Here is an 18,895-nt window from a genome sequence, read left to right as displayed (position 1 = left end):
CAGAAAGCCATCACATTGAGAAATAGGAGAACTCTCTATTTTTGTTTATGTTCCATTAAAGAGCATCGCGCTATTTGTTTTGGCTCATTCGGTAGGCCATCTTGATATTTTTCTTATTTTTTTTTGTTTAAAGCCATAAACAGGTATTTCTGTGGTGCTGTGATCTCAGTGTCTCCACCTCTGGCTGGCTGCCTGTTGGCTACAAACCTGCTAATCCGTGAAGGAAGCGCTGGGCTGGTTGCTCCGTGTGGCAGGGATTAGGCACTCGCTAGCGCGTTCCACAGCCAGCATGTTGTTCACCCCATTTATTAACTCGGTGGCTTCATTCAATGACTGTTTATTGATGCTGAGAGACGAATGCTTTCTTATATGTATTTTGGTGAAATTAGAAAGAAAAGAGACCGAGGACGCCTAAATTCTGCCCTCCTGCAAATTTCTGCTCTGTTGCTCTCGCTCTGAGCGCTAGGCCAGGGTAGGAAGGGCTTTCTGAGCTCCGGAGGGGCACAGACCCCGTTCGGACTTCTTTCCTGTTTGGTTATGGAGTAGCCATCTGTTTTCGGTGGCCACACACCTCACTCTCTGGGTTCAGCTTTTGCTTCTACAGAATGTGCACTCTGTGCCTATCCCATTCGGTTGTCTAAGAATTCAAGGGGTAATTGAAGCAAAGTACTTTTACTTATTCACTCAGCGAATATTTATTGTGTACCGGCCGCATGCTGATGCAGTCCTAGGCACTTGGAACACATCGGTGAAGCAAATGTGTATTTTCTCTGGAGAAAGGGGATGGGAAGGAAAGGAAAAATAAACAATATAAAGTATAAGGAAAAAAGCAAATTTTCTGGAAAGCCATGAGCATTAGGGGAAATAAAAGGAAAGTAGAGAAGAGTAGATGGATTGGGAATACTGGGGGGTAGCCAATAGCAATTTTAAATGGCGGTGGCGGTTCGACCTCATCAAGAAGCTGACATCTGAGCACAGACTGGAGGGAGGTGAGATTGTTGGCTGAGGAACATCAGTGTTCATGAGGGTCTCAGGGTGGGAGCAGCAGAAAGACCAGTGTGGCTGGAGGGGCAGACAAGCCATCGAAGACACCCAAAGGCAGTGGGTGTGGGGCTTGGGCGGGACCGTGGAGCTTAGTGGTTGCCGTGTGCATCACCGCAGGGCTTGGAGCCTGGGAGTGAGGTGACCGGCTCCTGTTTGCAAGGCTGGCTCTGGGGGCTGTTTGGAGAACGGACATTCCAGAGTCAAGGGCATGCCGGATCCAGGCGAGAGGGGTGGGTATTAGCGGGCAGTTAGAGAGACGTGGCTACCTTTTGGAAGGAGTCTGGGGCTGAGCCAACAAGAGTGCACGACAGAATGGAGGGGGGAAGGGCGCTGTAGTGGGGAGGAGGTGGGGGCAACTCGGATGCTTGGCCTGGACCCCCGGGAGGGACGGCGTGGCCCACCTGTGCACCTCACCACGATAGAGGCCATGGGCAGGGCAGGCTGGGGGATGGAAATAGCAGCTGGGCTTCGGGAATGTGCGGGCAGACTTCAAACAGAACCTGGTATTGGACTGGAATTCAAAACAGGATAAAATCAGTAGTTTGTCTCTGTTATGTCATGACTGTGTGCTGCTTGGGCGGGCAGCGAGGCCGAGGGCCGGTGGGGAAGGTGCCCGCGTCTGTCTCTGCAAACAAACAGAACCACTTTCGGGGCTCCCCGACCGTCCGAGGGAGGTGCTCGCAGGCCTGTCTGCCTCCCTGGCTTCCTCTGGCTTGCCTGGGACCGCCAGACCATCAACAAAGAGTAGACCGTGCTTTTTGTTCTTGTCAAGTGGTTGTCGCCTGGTGAGCAGGGAACTCCGCTCGGCCCTGCTGGGCCTTCAGGCCTGCGGAAGCCGCGACAGAGTGACTGTTGTCTGGAGGCCCCGAGTTTGTGGTAGTTGATGGTGCAGCCGGCAGACCGTACAAGAGCTGTGCAACGGGCCTCTCCACCTTCCTGGATCCCGCTTCTGAGTCCCCATGCCTGGGTCAGCCACCCCTCCCCCCCCATGAGTCACAGAACTCCGTGTCCTTTGCAGGTTTTCTCAGTTTTCTCCCTTCTTCTGCACCCCTCTCCCTGCCACACCAGCCATTCTTCGTCTCAACCATATGTATGTTACTCAGAGAGCATTCTGGCTCATTTTCCATTTCGGAGCCTTCTTTTTATCCTAGGTTTGTGTACCACCCGCAAGTCTTTCCAAAGCTGATGGAAAGACAGAAATTCTCTTTTTAAATGTAAGAGCGTGTTTATGCGTCCGTTATTCTGTTAGGTAAATAGTTTCTTGAGAGCCCACCAAGGACCAATTATTGGGCTGGAATTTGTGTGGAGTGGATGGGCTTTGGATGGTACCAGGCAAGAGTGTAAAAACAGTATAGAAATAAATGATGCGTGGCCCACACTAGGCAGGAGCCTTGTTAGAAACATATGGAAGATACGGGCAGTTTATTTCTGAGTGTTGGAGGGCCTGCCCGATTATCCCTGGCCAGTGGCATTTCCCGATGTGCGCGTCCTGGCTGATGCTGGGTTTGCTCTCTCCCAGGTGTGTTCCCTCCTGTCCAATCTCTTCCTCTCCCTCTGGCTTCCGCTCCTCTGGAACATTTCCCTTTTCCCACCTGGCACCATCTGGTCGTCCTTGGACACAACTGTCTTTTTTTTCCCCAGTAATTTCCTACAGTTCTGAGTACTTGGTGCTTTTTTTGTCATTTAAAAAGCCCTTAAAACCCCCTTTTTCTTCGTAACATTCTGAGCACCTGCAGGAGCAAGGTTGTGGGCCTGTGCATCTTTCACGTCTCCATGGTGCTTCACCTGGGGCAGGTGCCAGTAAATGCTGGGGGACCTGATCTAATTTTCTTTACTGTAGTAAAAAAAAAAAATGTGTTATTTTATGAAACTCTGAGGGCAAAAGAAATTTTAATTGAATAAATTCATTATTTCAAATGAAGTAAAAGTACCTTTTACAGTTTTGAGGAAACGTCAATCATCAACAGCCCTTCTGAGTCCTCTTGGGGGAAGGTGTCAATGCATGCATGCACACAACTATGTGGATTTTTCAGGGAAATGGCTGTGTTTTTCCCTTCAAAATTCACACAGGCCAACAACATCATGTTAAGCATATATCTGAAATGTGCATGCATTTCCTGACACAAATATTTCTGGTTTCACATAGCCAAATACTGCTTTAGATATTTGCCTGCTTCTTCTTCTTTTTTAAATCAAACCTCTTATTGAAAGAATTAGAAATTAGAAATCTGCAGGACTTAAGGGTGACCCAGAGATTATCAGTTTTACTGAAAGGCTGAAAAATTGTACCTATAAAGAAAACTTACAGAATTTTACATTTTTTCTAGGAATTCAGGAATGATTGGACATTACAGATTTGTTTATATGTTCATTATTTTCAAAAGATGCTCTTAACAAGCTCTTAATAAAAAGAAACTTTGCTAACAGATCATGTCTATTCATTTTTTTAAAAGCCTGTACAAAACTTCATAATTAACGGTGGCAGTTTAGATCCATCCAATTAAACTCAGAAATAACATAAGGGTAACTATTATCAACCACTGTGTCTACTGAAGTTTAAAGAAAAGGAAAAAAAGAATTATAAAAATCAGAGATGGAGAGTTTACAATGTTTTTATTTGCAGGTGATAAGATTGCTACAGACAAATCCAAAATAATTTTAACAAAGATGCCATTGTAACAAAGATCCCACTCATAATTTCAACAATGTTTCTAAAGCCCTGGTAATAAACCCACTAAATATGTGTAAAATCTTTATAGGGAAAATTATGAAGCATTACTGAATATTTGAATAAATGGAGATCCATCTCACTTTCATAGCTAGAAAATCCTTTATCTCAAATATATGAATACTTTCCAAATTAGTCTTCCAATTTCACTAAATTCCAATCAAAATCTAAAGCAGGCTTTTCACAGACCTGCATTAACTTCTCCTGAAATTCATATGGAAGAGCAGAAGGCCAGGAGTAGCTAGAAAGTCTGAAGAATTACAAGGTTGAGGAATTTGTCCTTCCAAATATCATGATTTATTATAAATCCATAGTAATTAAGGAAGTATTATATTCTTACAGAAATAGATGTGGAAAGCAATGAGTAGAATGAAGAGCTCAGAATCAGACTGTATTGGTTTCCTAAGACTGTTGTAACAAAGCACCACAAAAGTAGGTGGCCTAAACAAAAAAAATGTATTCTCGCATAGTTCTGGGGTCTAGAAGTCCACAATCAAGGTGTCTGCAGGACTGTGCTTTTTCTCAAGGCTCTGGGGAAGAATATCCCTTGCCTCCCCTAGCTTCTGGTGGTGCCCCAAATCCTGGGGTCCTTGGCTTAAAGATGTTTCTCTCTAACCTGTGTCTTCATCATCACATGGCCTTCCCCCATGTGTCTCTGTGACTACACGTCCCTCTTCTTAGAAGGACACTGCTCCTTGGATTAGGTTCCACCCTAATCCAGTATGATTTCATCTTAATGTGATGATACTCACAAAGACCCTATTTCCAAACAAGTCACACGCACAGCTTCTGGGGATTAGGATTGGAACATATTTTCGGGGGGGACACAATTCAGCCTCCAACACAGACCAACTCATCCACAGAATATTGATACTACAAAGGTCACGTTACGCAACCATGCAGAAAGACTGCCATATGCAATAGAATAAATGCTGCTGGAAAAAGTGGCTGTTTATGTGCGTCAAGAAAGTGAGGATCTATTACCTGGAAAACAAGTCTGTGTAAATATAAAGTAGAATGACTTGGGGCATCTGCGGTCATTTATTAGTGGGTAGGTTCTGAGGAAATTGTCCATGCTTCTGGAACTTGGGTTTCCTGCATCTCAGATGAGGACCACAGTACCAGCACCACTATGTTATTGGGAAGATGATGTTCGACACAACAGAGAACGAGCCTGTCTAGTGCTTGCCGCCTCCAAGGCTCAGAGCCTGGATGAGTTTTCCATCCTTCTCTTTCAGTGTCCGTGTTTCCAGCTCCAAATGAGATACTGGACAGAGACTGTAGCTTACAGAGTGGTTTTGGCTTACACAGGTAGATTTCTAACAGCTTTTCTTATTTAAAAAAGCGTAAACTGTGTTGTATGAAAGGAGAGAAGGTGAGCCGTCCCCTTGACAAGGATGGAAGAGGCCGTTGGGCCTGATGCCCGCACACCGGCAAGGCATTGCTGCCTCCCTGGTGGCACCTGAGCATCACCTTTTGCTTCTCTAATGGAGTGTGGGGACAAAGGGGAGCTTCGCGTGTGCTCTGCGGTGAGCACAGCCGACTGTCTAGAGAAACGGAATTGCCACACTGTGCACCAGAGACTAATGTAACAGTGTGTGTCACCTATACCCCCCAAAAATAAAAGTTTCCTTCCCATTGTCTGTCAATTGGGCGAATCTCAAACTTACAGAGGCATCGCTTTCTGAAAGTCTCACAGGTCTCGAATAGTATTTAGTTATTTATTTTAATTTTTTAATTTTTTATTTATTTTTAAAATTTATTTTTATTTATATATTTATTTAATTTTCTTATGTTATGTTAGTCACTATACATTACATCATTAGTTTTCGATGTAGTGTTCCATGATTCATTGTTTGCACACGACACCCAGTGCTCCATTCAATACGCGCCCTCCCGAATACCCATCACCGGGCTTACCCATCCTCCAACCCCCCTCCCCTCTGAAACCCTCAGTTCGTTTCTGGAGTCCATAGTCTCTCATGGTTTGTCTCCCGCTCTGATTCATCGAACTTATACCTGCGACATTTCAAGAGACCATTCTCATAGACTTTGATATTTCCCTGTATTTGGATTTTAGTACTGGAAAATTTGCCTGCAGTCTTCCTTTTTGCCTTCAAATGGGGACTGACCACCCAATAAATTAAACTACACACACCAGAAACCAAACCAACCAAACCGAACAAAGAAATAAAAAAAAAGGTTATTCCTAATACAGAAGAGAATATTGCAGTTCAAACTGTAAGAGCTGGATTTGTGGTTCCAGACGATAACTTTGGGTCAACTTTGACTTTCTAGACCTAGCCGGATGACTCCCCGTTACCAGCTGCCTCTTGTAAAAGCTTCAGATGAATGTTTATTGATGAATTTGAGTTGTGTTAGCATGCAAATCCCTTTACATATCCGTTTATAAAGTTCTGTATCACAGATAAAGCCAAGAAAAACATTTTTTCTTCCTTTCTTATAGGAGAAAAATGAACTAATACCTCTGAATGGTTTTTATTTAGAGATAAATAATATACATTGTTTTCCTTTAGTTGGAAATTTATAAATAGAGTTAGTGATTATCACATATGGGATTCTGGTTTAGTTACCATAGGATTGTGTTCAGTTTATGTTGCTAGATAATAGTAAAAGAGTATAATTGGTATTAAAAGAAAAAAAAGAGCTTTATCACATTCTTTATTGCAATTAGGTATTTTAAAAAGCCTATAAAGCCATGAGGCTGTATGAAATTGTTTGCTCCTTGCAGATGTGTGATGTGTGTGTGGATAATTTCTGACTTTGACTGATGGAGAACCACACACAATGGCCATCAATGCTATGCCTTGGGACTATGGTTTTCATTAGACTGGTCTTTGCATGAGTTTATTTTCACCAAGGAAATAATGTCTTCTAGCATGATGATAACTGACTACTCTTCAGACTTTATTAGGCTTTTCTTCTCTAAAACTGGGTCTAAAAATGTAGCTCTAAGCAGCTATCAATGCTAACTACATCTAGCTGGACTGAAACGCTGAGCTCATAGTCAAAACTTATGGGGAAATAAAATTTTAGAAGCTCCTGTGCAGACCTTGCCAGATAGTGACTTTGGTCATAAGTAGACACCATATGGAGCATTAAACAATATTTAACACATGCATATCAAATCTTTAAGCAATGATTTTTGAAATTATCCATCTAAAAATTATTTTAAGGCTATTTCTCCTTTTCTGCCTTCTCTCATGCATTTATAGAAAAGTTACTAGTGTCAGCCCTAGACCAGGGGATTAATACACCCTATTTCATTTTCATCCAAACTCTGTGAGATAGGGGTACTATCATTGCTGTCAAGGCCATTGTTGTTGATATCTTGTGTTTTACACATGAGAAAACTAAAGATTGAAAGGAGTTAAGTGATTGGTTCAGGATCTCCAAAATAGTAAGTGTTGAGTGAATAGAGTGTAAGACAAACCAAAAAAACTCTTGAAAAAAAATTGTGGGGTTTTCTTAATGATTCAGAGAATGTGATTTATTAAAACAATGAAAGAAAAAAAGGAAAGAAGGAGAAAGAGAGAGAAAAGAAAAAAAAAAAGAAAGAAAGAGAGAGAGAGGGAGGGAGGGAGGAAAGGAAGAGGGAGAATATTTGGAAGCCGTTAATAGGCAAGGGTAATGCTACACAGATTAAGTCCTGTCATCCTATCTTGTTACAAAGTTGTGGCCTGATCAGGAATTCTGCTCGGAGAGAGACACCGTTTTCATTTCCCTTCCTTCCTCAATGACATAACGGATGCAGTACTTACTGCCTTATTTTTCTCAAATTGGAACATTTTCATTATCTTTTCCTTCTCTTCTCTTTTGGTTTGTTCACTTGTCACAAAGAAATTTTCACTGAAATACTATAATTTTCCTAATAGTCAGCGAAGATTGCCTTAGAGCACCAGAGACCACGGAGAGTATCAGGCTGAGCAGTTTGGGGGGTGGGGTGGAGGCGTTCATCCCGACTTGTCTGCGCAGCCTGTGTTCTCAGAGACCAGCGGGGGTGGAAAAGCCACAGGACGGTACCGATGGGGAGCCTTCCCAACTGTTCCATTTCCTCACCACATTTCCACTGTGCTTTCCAGCCACCCTCCCTCCCTCCCTCCTCTCTCACTCCCTCTCTCCCTCTCACCTCCCTCCCTTCCTCTCTCCTTCTTCTCCCCCCTCCCTCTCCCTCCTTCCCCTCTCTCTACCTCTCCCTCTCTCTCTCCCCTCCCTCTTTTTTTCCCTCTCTCCCTGTCTTTCTCTCCCTTTCTCTCCCTCCCTCTCTCTCTCTTTCTATAACTGCACATTGGGAAACAAATTTCCGCAGTGAAAAGAAATACAGGCTTTGGAGTCAGAATATGCAGGATCTGCCAAAGGCATGCAGCCTTGGGCAAAGCACTTAACATTTTGAACCTTAGTCTCCCATATGTGGAAGGCAGATAATATTATACACTGTCAATTTTCTAATACAGACTATATGGTACCACATAGGCACAGATCTGTTACAGTGTTTGGGATGTAAACTAGACACTAAATGCTATTTCCATTTCTTTCTCAATATAATTTTATTACTTGTCTCTGACAAAGCATTTTATTTGACATGTACACACTGGCTTTAAATATGAGTCCATAAGCATAGTCTGATGCAAAAGTATAAATGATTTTCAATGAAGTTAAGTTCATTAAATAAAAATGCCTGTTATTTCTAAGGTGCCATATCTGGCGCAACAGAGGATGAGATTGAGTGAAGCATGATCTCTATTTCTAAGGTATTACATTCTACATGAATCTTAAGGAGAAAAGTTAAAAAATTACTAGGTTAGTTAGTAGGTTGGATCTTACATAATGATGAATAATCTAGATTGTAAATGGTGGCTTAAATTATTAAAGCAATGATCAGAGAAGTAAGGCTTCCATAGAAAGAAGTATTGTAGTTCTAAGGGTTATCAGGGATAGTCATAAGATACTAAATAAAACAAAGAAACATATTGATGAATTATTTAAGGATGAAACAAGATAAATATAGACATCCCTCAATTTAATTATGGACTGGGATCTGACAGCAAAATTTAAATTGTATTCTTTTCAGGCTGTCCCACTTAAAGGCTTATTGCTAGTGTTCTTAACACTTGGAACCTTTGTGTCTTTTCTGGGTTTATCAGTATCAGAACTTTTGGGATCTCGAATGCTGTTCTTTTCATAGGATCAGCATTAATAATGTCGGGACCCTTCAAGAGCACAGTAGGACTCACGAAATGTACAACCTATGGTGGTCATTAAAAAGCAAAAATGGAATCCAAGACTAAACCTGAGAAAGAATTAGTTTTTGAGCATGATTAAATGCCAGCCAAGATTAGATGCGCTTGAAAGAATATCTGCAACAAAAAGTTTGAAAATTGTTGCAGATAACTAAAGAAGTAGATAACTTTGAAACATAGAACTCATTTCTTATCAATAACTTAGAAGTGTAGAAATACATCTTTTATAATTGGCATGACAAGAGAAATAATTTATTAACTTGTAGAAGAGAGTCCCAAGCTTCCAGAGAAGGGATGGTTAATTACAGCAGTAATCAAGTTGGAGTCATACTACTTCCCATTCTTTACTGAGTGGATCAGTTGCTTTCTTAAATGATTTCCTGTATCGTTTGGAGGAGGAAATAATTTTCCTGACTTTAAGCCTGAACCACCTTTGCGATAGCATTTTTGTTTTAAGCTTATGATCCACTCTTTAAAGAGATGGTTCGTGTCGGTATGGGGTAAGCAAAGCTGTGGTAAGCTGATTTATACATGCTGCAAACATCATTTTAGCACCTGGGTGCTTGCTGGTAAAAATGACTCTCTCCCTCTGAAGATTATTATAATAATCTTAGCTATAAGCAAAACTAGTGAATATTCTCAATGTATCTTCCTTGAAATTCTCCACCATCAGCAGAGTATCGCTGGATCCTGTCCTGCCTCCCCATGCAGGAAAAAAATGCTTAAAGGTAACACCAGACAGGAAGAGCTTCCTTAAGTGGCAAATGATTAAAATACCATAATCACCTCCAATTGTTTTTGTTACTTGAAGATATTTTTCTGTGCAGGAGCACAGCTTTATGAAATGCTGGCTAGAGTTTATAATAACTCCATTACTTAGATGGCAGACAGGTAAGACAAAATGAGGTCTATGGTGTCTCTAGGTATTTAATTATAATTGTAACTCTTGTTGAGAATCCATGATAAATATTACTATGTTGCCGCAATGGGATAAAGAGATCATGGTAGTGAGTGTGTCCCATGTTTTTGTTACACCCTCTTCCATGTGCTTTCTTTGTCTTCTGCAATGTCATTGTGAGTCAGCTGGGGTACTTGCTACTTTACCTGCCTTCTAGGTCACATTGTTTCTCTTACTGCATTTCCTATACTTTTACATTCATTTATTGAGGTAAATTTCCTGGCTTATATATTTTAGATCTAGATTATCATTTAGGTACTTTTTTATAGATTCCAATTATATGGTAAAATTTTGGTGTCTATTACATCTTTGGTTCATCTTTTGAAATATTTTGGAATATATTTCTCACTGTTCTTCCTTTATATTAATTCCAGTATCTTGATCATGTTGGGGTCTATTGTTTCCTTCCTTCCTTCCTTAAAAGGTGGGGGGGGGGTAGGGAGGGGTAGAGGGAGAGAGAGAGTCCCAATCAGGCTCCATGCTCAGTGTGGAGTCCGACTCGGGGCTTAATCTCACGAACCTGAGATCATGACCTGAGCCTAAATCAAGAGTTGGATGCTTAACTAATGGAGCCACCCAGGCATCCCTGGGGTCTATTGTTTCTTTTTACTTTCCTTTTCATTTTTATTTATCATATAGTCTTGCCTCTTTGCATGCTTAGTCATTTCTAGTTATATTCTGGGGAATGTATTAAAGACTTATTTAGACTCTGGTGATGCTTGTCTTCAGAGAGTTTCTAATTTGATGTCTTGCCGAGAAGACATGTCTGTTTTCAAAGGAATTCCAAATTTTTGCCTGTGTTCTCCTGTCCTCCAGAAATGGCCTTTTCTGGGAGCCAAACCTGAGTCCCCATCAGCTGGATATTCATTTTCAACGGGTGCCCCAGCTCAGTCTTTGCTGTTGATCTTTAGTGTTAATTGGCTCCCTCTAGAGATTTTACCTCATGCATGATTTATTTTGCAGGACTGTTTTCCTGGGATGTCATAGGGTCCTGAGCACTGTGAGAATCAGGAGATTTCAGGCTAAGTTTTAGAACCTCTCAGCCAGCCTCAGGATTTTGCAAATGTCTTTAGTGAAAACCAGATGACTATTTGAGGCCTTCCAGTTTGTCGTTCTAGACTTGCAACTGTTCACTAGTTTCTCTTTCCAACAGTGACAGACATCTGTCTGGACCCAACCCAAACCCATGTTCAAAACTGGCAAATGTCTCCCAGAGAAAAGAGCTGGTTATCATGAGCTCGTTTGTGAATGGGTCTCCCTCCCTGGAAATTTTTTTTTTAAAGATTTTATTTATTTGACAGAGAGAGATACAGCGAGAGAGGGAACACAAGCAGGGGGAGCGGGAGATGGAGAAGCAGGCTTCCCGTGGAGCAGGGAGCACAATGTGGGGCTCGATCCCAGGACCCTGGGATCATGACCTGAGCCGAAGGCAGACGCTTAATGACTCCACCCAGGCGCCCCTTCTCCCTGGAAATTTTAATCCACCAATTCCTCATTGTTTTCATAGTCCTCTAAGTGACTTGAAAATGTTATTTTGTAAAATATAATTTATCACTTTTTTTTTTCTGTGTTCGTGGGAATATTTCCTTACTTTGGCTTCCCAAGATCCAACAAGAAAGCATGCATTCCAGGCCATTAGTTTTTAAGTGAGATATAAAAAATAGATTGTTCAGAGAGAAATGCCCAAGGGGTGCAAGGGATTCATCTGAGAGTATTAAAGAGCTGCTTGTAGGCAGCAGTGACTTTGGCTGTGAATAGAGGTAATCCAGGAACTGTGACTATCTGTTTGCAAATAGTTGAAAGATTTTCTCGTGGCAGAGAGATTAGATGTTTTGTGTGTTTTGCCTCAGATGATTGGAAGATGCTAAAAAGAGACAGATTTGAGGTCTAAGGAGGAAGTGTGTTCTTTGAGATCTCAGATCTATGAGAAAACAAATTGTAGTATCTTGGGGGAGGATGCGTTTTCTCCTGTTGGAGTTGTGTAAGCAGTTTGGGGGGTTTTTGGTGAGTGTGAAGAGGATGGGGGTAGCTGGGCCCTTATGGCTCCTTCTGGTCCTGTGGTTCTATGAATTACTTCTGTGTTCTCTCCCAGTGTCACAGCTCACTTCTGTTTACATGGCAGCAATGATGATTACACACCTCGCAAGGGATACAGGAAGCTTTTCTGGACTCCGTACCTTAGGCTACTTGAAGTTATTTATGTCAGAGCTCTGAGTTCTTTCTCTGGCAAATTACTTCTGTAGTTCTCTTTCCATCTAGGACTTGAATTAAAAAGATTTATGACTGCCTGAGCGTAAGTTGGTAGCAATACATCATGTGAACATTCTTCTTATTCTATGAAAACATGTGTTTAGAACCAAAGTCCACTCTCCATAGTTAAGTACCTATTCAGAGGAGAGAAAAGTGGTGACATATTTTCATCGAGTTAAGGTCCTTGATACAGCAATTATGCCGTTTCTGGTGTAAGCTGTGGGGTCTATCATAATCACTACATGTTACATGCAGATTTCATCTGGCAAAAGTGCTCCCTGGTTGAATTTTAGAATAATACACATGCGACCTCTGTGCAGATGTAAGAGTTGATGGTTGCACTGTATTTGATTGCAATCTCCATGTAATGTTGTAATATGCACTCGTTTATTATGGATATAACAACGATAGCATTAATAGTGGTAACAACTGTACCTTTCTACTTTTCAAAGGTTTTTTCATGTATAATATTAGGTCATCAGCACATAAGTCTCTGTGGCAGACAGGGCAGTCACCAGAATTCCAAGTTTATATAGGAGGAACCGAGGTCTGTAACTCTTGGTGGGTTTGCTCAGTGTCACAGGGCTGGGGGACAGTATCAGGACCAGGTGCCTCTGCCCCCCACTTTCCATCTTTAACAGCAGGATGTTTCCCAGGAGCCCTGCACCCAGTTGTAAAGTCTTCAGGATTGAGCTAGCTTTTTGTGGATTGACCCTTCCACAGGGTGATGCCACCCCCGGGGGCCCCAAATAAGCATCCTGAGCCCTGTTTCAGACTCACTTGAAGAGGCAGAGGTCCTCTTGAAAGAGTTACTCCTGCTATGAAGAAAGAGTGACCAAGCCAGGACAGGGGCGGCCTCAGCGGGACGCCTCCGTGAGTGAGCTCACTTTCATGTGAAGTGGAAATATTTAGGGAGTTTCAGTGACCAGTGAAAGATACTTTTACTCCTTTTCTGTAAAATTTGGGCTTTTAGGAATGTTATGACCCAAATATGAGAATTCTGTACACACAAGAGCTCTCCATCCCTGTCTTTCTTATGTCCGTCTACCATCTCTCTGGGAACTTTGAACCTGGCAAGGGCTAACAGTACAGAAACTATTCATGTAGATGCTGTAAAAACGGCCTGATGTCCCATTCTGGGGGGCATTCCACTACAGCGCTGAAACACTTCTTCAGGGAAGAAGTGAAGTGCTAAGAGACATTCCTTTGTCTCTGGGAGCCCGTCTGATTCTGCCCCTGCACTCACGCTGTCTACACTCTATGTGGCCCGTGTTTCCACCTGTATTCAGCTTGACTGCTCCTGACAGCATGGGGAAGACTGGAAAGTTATCTTCAAAGATGGTATTACCAAGTCCTTAGATTCTAAGATAATGAAGGGGTTCAGTTGTCTTTGCAGAACTTTAGTCATGAAAACAGTAACGAATTTATTCTCAGATAAAGGTGAAATGTCTTTTTTTTTTTAGCATCTAATAAATGGATCTTAAGTACATATTGGAGATGTTTTTCAAAAAAGCAGATTCGCTTTATGGCATTTACTACTTTATTGAGGGCTCGTCTCAAGATCTTAGAGACTGGTCTATTGGACAGTTGGGTATCTCTACCACCAGGGAACTCAGACTCGGGTAAGTACAACAGTTGAATGGCAGAACAGTAAGGGGTAGAGAGACAGTGTGTTAGCCGGGAGCCCTACGGCCAGGGTAAGTTTGCCAAGGGGAGAAGCCACAGGTGGAAGTCAGGTCAGTTTGAGGTGTGGGTCAAAGAGCCAATGTCATTCTGACAATCACAGTAACTGTTCGTGCCATGCACTCTGCTAATCACTTTATGTATCATTTCATGTTCATGTGAGTTATGCCTGGTTGTTAATTCACAGATGATAGCATTAACTCTAGAATAATTCATATCTGTAGCACAGCTAGTGACCTTGAGGAGTGTCGATTTGAACATAGGTATGTCTTCCAAATAGTCAAATACTTTAATATACTGCATTTCAAAGAGATTCCACCACAAGGGCCTACCAATTAGTATCAACAGAAGTAGCATCTTATCTACCCTCTAGGGTCCTAGAGCCAGCAGGACATCTGTGTCCAGAGACAAAGGACAGAATGGCTTCCATTAAGTTTATACTTACAAAGTACACCTCTGCTAGGAGTAGCCTAGTACTGAATGTGGGGTCCTGTAACCTCTTACCTTTTGCACACGCGGTAATACAGAGCCAGGGCAAATGTTGACCTCCTGGCCTTCCAGAGCTCCTTATAGGTGATCCACGTCCCTTTGCTACTCTCAGGCATGTAAAATGAATGCTTTGTCTGGGAGAAGCAACCACCGGGGTAATATTTTAGGTATTTTGGTGGTGTTAAAGTACAAACCACACTTCTTTTACTGTTACCTACTTGAAATTTTGCAAGGGTTATTTTACTAATGGAAAACACATAGACATTTTAACTTGAATGGCTTAGATTTGAATGCAAGCTTGTCACTCAGCATGACTGTGTGACCTGAGGCCAGGCTGATGACTTCTCCAAGCCAGTTACCTCCTGTGTAAAATGAGATTAAAATTGAAGGTAAAATTGACCTCTGACCTCAAAACACAATGAATAATAATACTCCTACCAGTAATGATAGTCTATGCAAAAGGATAGGATTATGTTTCTAGAATTTAGTAAATATTTATAAGTGCAATTTCTCCCATTGCCCCAATATGACCAAACCTGAAGGTTTGTTTGTTTTTTTTTTTTTTTTTTTTGTAAATTGTGTTTGTTTGCAGACTGAATGAAAGAGCAATGGTTAAATCTGAGACCCTCAAGGGGTCTTTTGTGCCATGATCTTGATTACCAACACAGAGAGGGATAATTCGGGGCATGCTTCCCATTCAGTCTTGTACGATTTGGGGAGACAGAGCTAAATATTGGTGTTAGCTCGGGCCTTCATGAAGGACAAGCCAGAGGCCCGGCCTGTGGTTCAGAAGCTGTATCTGTCAGACGCCACTTAACAGTGATTTATGAAACCCCCTTTAGTCTTGACTATTGTACTCAGTTATGTTTTCAGACCTCCCTTTGCTGGATAATGCCTGATTTTTTTTTCTTCCAGGCCTTTAAAAAACTTGTCAGTTCTTCACAGGACAATTTGACACATACTTTGCCAAGCAATTAATACCAAGTCACATGTATTTCAAGAATATTTTATAACCACTGTTTTGGATTTTTTTTTTTCTCCAGGGTTTTGTTGCTGAAAGTTTTTTTTGAAATCAAAAGCCAGCCTGTGGGTGACTCCTATGTCTCCTTGGTTCATTATGTTATCATGTTCTGGACAACATTCCTCAGCACAGGGATTAACTAGTACAATTGGGCTATGTTTGAACAAGTGCTTATTTTAATTACATAGTATGAGATGTAGCTGGCTTTTCACTGAGAAAGAAGAAGGTTGTTTGCTGAGGATTTCAGAAAAAAAATGGCATATTCTGTAATTTTACCTCCCCTGAACCTGTTTAGCTCTCCAAGAGTTTGAAATAATAATGCTAGATGTATTTATTTTTCTATATATGAGAAATATTGTACAGGCTTGCGCAGTTGCTTATGAATTATTTTTATGTCTTCATGGAATTTAGAATTTCTACACCTGTCTTTTTTTTTCCTTTGCATTTTAAACTGGAAAGAATCAAAGGCATCATTTCTTTATACCTATGCCTTGCAGAGTCCAAACACATAATAAATATCTGTTGATCTGAAATAAAGGTAAGTTTTCTGCTCTGCCTTAGATGCAATGTTGATCAAGATAAAAAGTTGGGCCTTAAAAAAAAAATAGGTCTTTACAACATTTTGAATCTTGACCTTCTATTTTTTGAAGCAAGAAGAAATCTTTGAGATCCTGAATGGTTTCCAACATTTTCTGTCTAGTGTGGACTCCTTGTGACGTCCACACCCCTGGAGAAAGGGGAGTGGTTCTGAATGTGTATGACGGGGCACAGGGCTCCGAGAGAGGGTGAACCTCGTGTGTTGCTTGGTGGTGCATACTTTGGAATCCCCTGCCGTGGTCCCACTCCCTAGTTTCCCAGACGAGGATGCCCTAGATGACCAGGACAGAAGGCATTCTCCATTGTGAGCCACCCAGTCTCACAGGTCCTGAGGGCCTTTTTACCTAGTTGTGCAATGTGGTTCTTAGGTACCCTGACCTGGATGTGCTCTTTCGGCCTAATTCCTAGCACATCTTCAAATCTGCACCAGGGATCACTGATCCTTTAGAGATGGTTGCCTCTAATACTTACATAAAGAGAATTCAGGAGCTGGAGAATACTTTTGTGCTTCTGTGAATTTTACCATTCACCAGCAAATGTGATACTGAGAAGAGTTTTGCAGAAAATAACAGTAATTAGAAAAAGTGTCTTGCTTGACTTCTGGCATGATATTATTAGGAGTCCCTTACCATCAAATGCCGTGATTTTTTTCTTTCTTTTTTTTTGCTTTTGCTCTAAAGTCACTTAAGAACTCAGGCACTGGTTATCGCATCCGGGAAGTAACAGAACCTGACTCTGGGATAGATGTTATCTGATCTGATATTTGCTGCAATCATATGAAGTTACTCTTTTCTCTCTTTTTAAATTTTATTTTATTTATTCATTTGAGAGAGAGAGTGAGAGAGCATGAGCAGGAGGGAGAGGCAGAGGGAGAAGCTGACTCCTGGTTGAGCCAGGAGCCCGACATGGGGCTCGATCCAGGACCTGGAGATCAGGACCTGAGCTGAAGGCAGATGCATAACCATCTGAGCCACCCAGGCACCCCTCTTTTTCCCTTTTTAAAAAATTTCACACCCTTTGATTTGCTCCCTACTGGGCTCATCCCTGCTTCTTGTCCTAGGAAGGGACATCATGCAGGTCCCCTCGGCTGGCTGAATTGTCACCCCTCTCCTTGCCCTGTCTGACTTTGCACTCTGGGTAAGCCCTTGTACCGAACTATAGCTTGTTCCTGAGCCTCTGCCATAGCTCACTGCCTGGTCCCTCTATTAAAAAGACATTCCTCCAGTGGTCTCCTCATTATTGTGGAGATGCCCCTGTAGGAACCATCTGCTGTCTTCAGAATCCCGACTGGTACAGCCCCAGCCATTTCAGTTTGACAGATGACGATCTAAGAATTTACCATGAAAGTTGAGCTTCAGGACCCCTCATTTTTTTCTTTTTTTAGAAAAATGTATCATCAAATTTATCCATGGAATTAGGTTTTTTTTTACATTCTTTTTTTTAAAAATTTTATTATGTTATGTTAGTCACCATACAATACATCATTAGTTTTTGATGTAGTGATCCACGATCCACCGTTCTCATATAACACCCAGTGCTCCATGCAGTACTTGCCCTCCCTAATACCCATCACTGGGCCAAGCAATCCCCCCTCCCCCCTCCCCTCCAAAACCCTGCCCGTTTCTCAGGTCCATAGTCTCTCATGGTTCATCTCTCCCTCCAATTCCCCCCACCCATTTTTCCCTTCCTTCTCCTAATGTCCTCCATGCTATTCCTTATGTTCCACAAATAAGTGAAACCATATGATAATTGACTTTATCTGCTTGACTTATTTCACTTAGCATAATCTCCTCCAGTCCCATCCATGTTGATGTAAAAGTTGGGTATTCATCTTTTCTGATGGCTGAGTAATATTCCATTGTATATGTGGACCACATCTTCTTTAGGCATTCATCTGTTGAAGGGCATCTCGGCTCTTTCCACAGTTTGGCTATTGCGGACGTTGCTGCTGTGAACATTGGGGTGCATATGGCCCTTCTTTTCACTACATCTGTGTCTTTGGGGTAAATACCCAGTAGTGCAATTGCTGGGTCATAGGGTAGCTCTATTTTTAAATTTTTGAGGAACCTCCACACTGTTTTCCAGAGTGGCTGTACCAACTTGCATTCCCACCAACAGTGTAAGAGGGTTCCCCTTTCTCCACAACCTCTCCAACATTTGTTTCTTTCCCTGTCCATTTTTGCTATTCTAACTGGTGTGAGGTGGTATCTCAGTGTGGTTTTGATTTGGATTTCCCTGATGGCTAATGATGATGAACATTTTTTCATGTGTCTGTTAGCCATTTGTATGTCTTCTTCAGAGAAGTGTCTGTTCATCTCTTCTGCCCACTTTTTGACTTGATTATTTGTTTTTTGGGTGTTGAGTTTGAGAAGTTCTTTATAGTTTTTGGATACCAGCCCTTTATCTGTAGTGTCATTTGCAAATATCTTCTCCCATTCTGTGGATTGCCTCTTTGTTTTGTTGACTATTTCTTTTGCTGTACAGAAGCTTTTTATCTTGATGAAGTCCCAAAAGTTCATTTTTGCTTTTGTTTCACTAGCTTTTGGAGATGTATCTTGAAAGAAGTTGCTGTGGCCGATGTCAAAGAGGTTACTGCCTATGTTCTCCTCTAGGATTTTGATGGATTCCTGTCTCACATTGAGGTCTTTCATCCACTTTGAGTTTATCTTTGTGAATGATGTTAGAGAATGGTCGAGTTTCATTCTTCTTCATGTGGCTGTCCAATTTTCCCAGCACCATTTATTGAAGAGACTGTCTTTTTTCCATTGCATGTTTTTTCCTGCTTTGTCAAAGATTATTTGACCATAGAGTTGAGGGTCCATATCTGGGTTCTCTATTCTGTTCCATTGGTCTGTATGTGTGTT

The 18,895-nt window shown here is 41.7% G+C and overlaps 1 non-coding gene across 1 annotated transcript; it reads left to right on the top strand.

The window, feature by feature from the left end:
- The first annotated feature begins 5,125 nt into the window (after positions 1–5,125).
- Positions 5,126–5,250, top strand: LOC123852234 (U6atac minor spliceosomal RNA). The gene has a single exon (XR_006792840.1). It is a non-coding gene; the product is annotated as a U6atac minor spliceosomal RNA (small nuclear RNA).
- Positions 5,251–18,895: the final 13,645 nt, after the last annotated feature.

The sequence above is a fragment of the Mirounga angustirostris genome, unplaced genomic scaffold (assembly GCF_029215605.1).
Source record: "Mirounga angustirostris isolate CCGP_5_RB_7025 unplaced genomic scaffold, mMirAng1.0.hap1 SCAF_10, whole genome shotgun sequence".
In the NCBI taxonomy this organism is placed as follows: domain Eukaryota; kingdom Metazoa; phylum Chordata; class Mammalia; order Carnivora; family Phocidae; genus Mirounga; species Mirounga angustirostris.
The sequence above is the reverse complement of the archived record's forward strand: the minus strand, read 5'-3'. Positions and strand labels throughout refer to the sequence as shown.